This window comes from Dasypus novemcinctus, chromosome 16 (genome assembly GCF_030445035.2).
Source record: "Dasypus novemcinctus isolate mDasNov1 chromosome 16, mDasNov1.1.hap2, whole genome shotgun sequence".
In the NCBI taxonomy this organism is placed as follows: Eukaryota; Metazoa; Chordata; class Mammalia; order Cingulata; family Dasypodidae; genus Dasypus; species Dasypus novemcinctus.
Window position 1 is genome coordinate 46,742,908 of NC_080688.1, and position 6,000 is coordinate 46,748,907.

A 6,000-nucleotide genomic window follows, 5' to 3' on the forward strand; every position below is an offset into this window, starting at 1 on the left:
GGGACACGACACCCGGGGATGAGCCTCCCTGGCACCGAGGGATCACTACCACATACCAGCTGAAGAAGCAACTAGAAAATGACCTTGAATTAAAGATTCAATGCGGAACAGCAGAATATACCTGTCTACATATAATAACATGACTTCGGGAAGCGGTTTGACCTAATGTAAGGGGGAAATGGAAAGGAGAAATGAGATTATAAGGCTGTGAGTCTCTAAAAAAGAGTCTGGAGGTTGTCAGAAGGAATACCCCTAAGTACAACTGAACAGAGTCTAAGAGACAGATAAGGTAGATACAACCCCAGGTATTGGTTCTTTTGAGGGATAAAGAGACCCACGGGTTCTATGGTCATGGCAGAAGGGGTTCACTGCCATGACAGATGGCCCTTCTTTGGAGCTGGTATTTCTGCGTGATGGAATTGGACTCAGAGGGGATCTCTTTTCACAAGACTTGCATGCTACTTTATTGGAATTGTAGTTGGTGCTGGGTTTAAGATATATGTAGGGAATTTGAATCTCTGGACTGATAATATGACACCCAGGCCCAGAGCCTCAACAGACTACAGCTCCTACACTTTGATTTATTGGACTTACTCCACTCAGCTAACATGGAGTTGAAGAAGGTCAACCACCACAACATGGAGCCTAGAGTGTCTACAACTAGAAGCGGGAGGAGTGCATCCAGTACCCATGTGGAATCTAAGCCCTCACTTGACATAGGTGTGCAATGGACACAACCAATCCAATGTCCACAGAGAAAATGTGGAATGGGTGTGGGAATGGTAGCCATGGGGGCTGCTGGGTTTGGGGAATGGGAGGAAGAGATGAGATGTGGAGGTGTTTTCGGGACATGGAGTTGTCCTGGATAGTGCTTCACGGACAATTACGGGACACTGTAGATCCCCCCAGGGCCCACTGGATGGAACGTGAGAGAGTCTGGGCTATGATGTGGACCATTGACTATGGGGTGCAGTGATGCTCAGAGATGAACTTACCAGGTGCAATGGATGTGTCATGATGATGGGAGAGAGTGTTGCTGTGGGGGGAGTGGGGGGAGTGGGGGGTGGGGGCGGTGGGGTTGAATGGGACCTCATTTTTTTTAATGTAATTAAAAAATAACAATAATAAATAAATAATTAAAAAAAAAAAAAAAGAGATAAGGTAGGAGTCCTGGAGATACATGGGAAATGATGCTGCTAAAAAAGAAAGTTGGAGGGGAAGCAGAATGGAGAAACGAATTTTCATTTGCCTAAGCTATCCGTCCTCAGAACGACCTGCTTCTGGGCTGTTGTATTTGTGTTTCTGTAACACCTTACACTGTTTAGTTCATATTTAAAATAAATGTCAATATCTTAAAAACAAACAAACAAACAAACAAATAAATAAATAGAATTGATAGACATAAAAAAAAAAAAGCCTTAGTCACCCAGGTACCCCTTATCCCTTAGACCCTATTCCTCCTAAAGCTCTAGACATACCCCTTTTTTACACCCTAAATCCTTCCATTGTTCACTCTTGAAGACTCAGCAAAATCTCTTACATCCTCAACCTCTTCTTGTTCCCTCAACTCCTTGCTCTAATGGCATTAGTCCACTTACATAGGGGACATTTTTCCTACAACAATTTGGACTACAGGGTAGATAGGTGCACTCTTTGCTTCTCTTTTCTATTTCCAGATAATTGTTCCACCCACTGCCCTGAATGCCACTTCCCCAGCATTGAATCTCATGTCACCAAACTATAGCTCTAATACTCTAAAACTACTCCTCTCATAATTCTTGGTGATTTCAATAAGCACGTTGTGGCTGGCAGAATAATAGTCTCCCAAAGAGTTCTATGCCCTAAGCCTTGGAACCTGTGAATATGTCACATTACATGGCTGAGGTAGCATGTGGAGGTAAGGTTGCTAATCAGTTGACTTTAAAATAGGGAAACTGTCCTGGATTATCTGGGTGACCCAGGGTAATCACAAAGGTCCGTAAACGTGGAAGAGGGAGGCAGGAAAGTCAGGTCAGAGGAGACACGATTGTGGAAGCGTGTCAGAGTGATATGAGGTAAGAAAGACTTGGGTTGCTTTTGCTGGCTTTGAAGATAGAGGATCAATCTCTAACGTCATTATAGTTATTTTCTTTCTGAAACTTATTTATTTATTTATTTATTTATTTACTTACTTACTTACTTACTTATTTTTAGGTGGTACTGGGGATTGAGCCTGGGACCTCATACATGGGAAGCAGGCACTCAAACACTGAGCTTCACCCACTCCCTGCTAGCTTTATTAAATGAAAGCTTAAATTATCCATTTTAAACCTTTCTTCTCTTTTTAATACCAGAATTTAAAGTGAAAATGTCCCTGTAAGGACAGCTTATACTGTACCTCACAAATTTTAATAGATTTTTTCCTTTGTAATTCAGTTTCACTATTATTTTTCCTTAATCCATGAACTGTATTATTTAATTTTTAAGTATTTGGGACTTTACTAAATATATCATTGCTATTTATTTTTAGTTTAGGTCTGTCATGATCAGAGAACTAACTCTGTATGATTTCAACTCCTTGAGGTTTATTGAGCCATGTTACTGCCAAGCCTATGGTCTACATTGGTGAGTTTCCCATTTATACATAGAAAAAAATAATGCACAGACATTAGATAAAATGTTACATAAACCTTTAGTTCAAATTAGTTAATAGTGTTTTTCAAACTTTCTAAACACTGACCAATTTTTGGCTACTTGTTACTGAGAGGAATATATAAATCTCTAGCTACAATTGTGGAATTGTCTAACACTTTATCGATTTTTTTGCTTTCTGAACATTGAAGTTCTGTTATTAGGTTCACACACCTATATGATTGTCGAATCTGCTTAATTATTTTATTACTATGAAATGACCCCTTTTTCCTGATAATATTTATTTTACTGAAGTCTACTTTGTCTGATAGTAATATAGCCTCCCCGGCTTTGTTTGCTTAATCTAGGCTATATCTTTTACCATTCTTTTATTTTTAACCCATTGTAGGTTTTTATATTCAAGAAATGTCTCTTTTAAACAGCATATGGCTCTTGTTTCGTAATCTAGACTGACATCTCTGCTTTCTAATTGGAGTGCTTAATTCATTTTTGTTTGATGTAATTATTGGTATGGTCGGTTTTAAGAATCGCAACTTGCTATGTCTTTTCTATTTGTCCCCTCTGTTCTTTGAGTTTTAGTTCCTCCTTTCCTGCTTTTTTGGAGGGATAGTTTGGTCTTTTTTTAGGATTCAATTCATATCTTATCTATAGACAGATACGGAATAAGTATAATTGGATTTTTAACTATTGTTCTTTATGTTATTTTATTACTTTATTTCCAATTATTATGTTTTTCAGTGGCATTTATTTACCTTATTTCTCTGGCTATGATTCCCTGCACAATGTTGAATCGAAGTGCAATTTGAGTATATCCTTTTCTTGTTCCCAGTTTTGTAAAGAAACTTGTAAAAATTCACATTACGTATGAGGCTTGCCATGGTTTCTTTTGTACTTTTTTGGTTAATATACAAATCTGATTAAGAATGTTACTTTCTAATCCAGGTTTATGAAGAGATTTGTATTTTTTAAAATCGTGAATTGATATAGTATTTGCCAAATTCTTTCCCTGACATTATCATACAAATAAGATGATTTTCTAGTTTTTTATATTAATGTGGTATATTTCATTTATTATACCACCCTTACATTTCTAAACTAAAATCCATTTGATTATGATGTCTTATTACTTACATATATATAACTAAACTCTTTTTTTAAATTTTTAAAATATTTTTTTAAAGATTTATTTTTTATTTATTTCTCTCTCTCCCCCCCCCCCCCCCACAATTGTCTGCTCTCTGTGTCCGTTCGATGTGTGTTCTTCTGTGACCACTTCTATCCTTATCAGCGGCACCGGGAACCTGTGTTTCTCTTTGTTGCATCATCTTGCTGTGTGTTAGTTCCCCGTGTGTGTGGCGCCATTCCTGGGCAGGCTGCACTTTCTTTCATGCTGGGCAGCTCTCCTTATGTATGGGGCTTGTGTATGGGGCTCCCCTATGCAGGGGCCACCCCTGCGTGGCAGGGCACTCCTTGCGCACATCAGCACTGCACATGGGCCAGCTCACACTGGTCAAGGAGGACCGGGGTTTGAACTGCAGACGTCGACGTCCCATGTGGTAGGCGGATGCCCTATCCATTAGGCCAAGTCCACTTCCCCATATAACTAAATTCTATGTGATAATATTTTATATAAATTGCTTGCATCTATAATTCACAAAATTAATTTTCTGGAATTTTCCATTCTTGTAAAATTCTAGTCAGATTTTGATATCAACTTTTGCTGACCTCACAAAACGATTTAGAATTGTTTTCTTTTTTAATTTTTCTGGAACTATTTGTGTTAGATTGATATTAGTTTTAAAGGTTTGGAAAAATTCATTGGTAAAGCAATTTGGAGTAGGCTTTTCTTTGTGGGTAGATTCTTAATTATGGTTCAAAATTGAAAATATATAGGGCTATTTGTATTTTCTATTTCAAGAAATTTGTTCATTTCATCTGTTATTTAATAGGTTTCTCTAAAGTTGTTTATAATATTCTCATTAATATTTTTGTTTTCAAAATGACCTGTAATGATGTTACCCTTTTGATACCTGATATTGGTGAATTCACAAAGTGCAAGCAGTCGCAAACTCCAATGTCTGCAGGAGCCAGGAAACTAAAGTATATAAGTAAATAAGTAAATTTATTGAAAAAAGCAGCCCTCCTATTTCTTTTATTATTCTACTCTGAGAAAGAGAAAAATACAGAAACTCTGTCTCTTTTTTCCTAAATCTACTTTCAGGAAACAACTACACAAGAGTTATGATAAAATGCTAATTGATAGGCTTCCTCGCTGGGGCACCAACCAGAAGCTATAGAGATTGGTCTAAAGGGAAAGCCACTACCACCTCCAGCCAATTGATGGCATTGAGAAATATGGACTCAATGTTACCAGACTTTCCAATTTTTCAAAAGAAGTAGAAATTTTCATTTTAGGGGAAATGTCCTAAGAACTTATTCATAACACTTTTAAATTATAAAAAATAAAATAAAGAAGGAAAGAAAGAAAGAAGGAAAGGAAGACATAAGACAGACGAGACAGACAGGAAAGACAGAAAGGCGGAAGGAAGGGATGAATTTTGCAGGCCCTTTTTGGTCTCATGGTAAACAAGTTAGTGTCTCTGAAAAGGGCAAGCCTGAGTTCTTCTTTTACATGATTAAAAAAAAGTTAGTCATATAAAACTTGGCAAGTGAAAGACCACGTCTCTCCACTCCAAACTTATTGTCCCTTAACTCTTACATAAGAGATTGGTATTTTTGCTAAGAATCATGTTGACCTGAGGCAAGGTTATATTTGTTAAATATAAGAAACAGCATTCTTCCTGCAAATTTGCCCCCAGATTACCCCCGCTTTACTAAAAAACATCTTCCTTAGTTACGGAATCCTGATTTTGTTAGGCTAGCAATTTGCTCAGCTGGAAACCCATGTGTCTCATTCTCCCTTGCAGATAGGGAGGGATATGTGTGTTAGGAAGAGGGATATTTAGGCAGAAGTCATTGGGGAGAGCTTCTTGAAGAGCGCTTATGAAGAAAGGTTCCCACTTCCTCTTTCTGCTTTAGACACACATGTAACGGTTGGAGTTGTATCAGCCATATTGTGACTGAAGTAATCTGTACAGAGGAGTGTTGAGCAGCGAGAAGGCTCTGGGGATATTGACGGCAGCAAGAAACCTCCATGTTAAGTCCAAGACTCTCTTTTAAGTTAGAGAAAAGTAAATCTCTACCTTGTTTAAGTCATTGTTAATTCAGGTTCTATTACCATCACTTCAAAGAAACAATGCTGTCTTAGGTTACCTATAATGTGGAGCAAAGGAATTCCAACTCAACGTATGGAATCACCATTTGTCCTACAGCAAAGTCATAAAATTGTTTTCTTTGTCACACACTTAA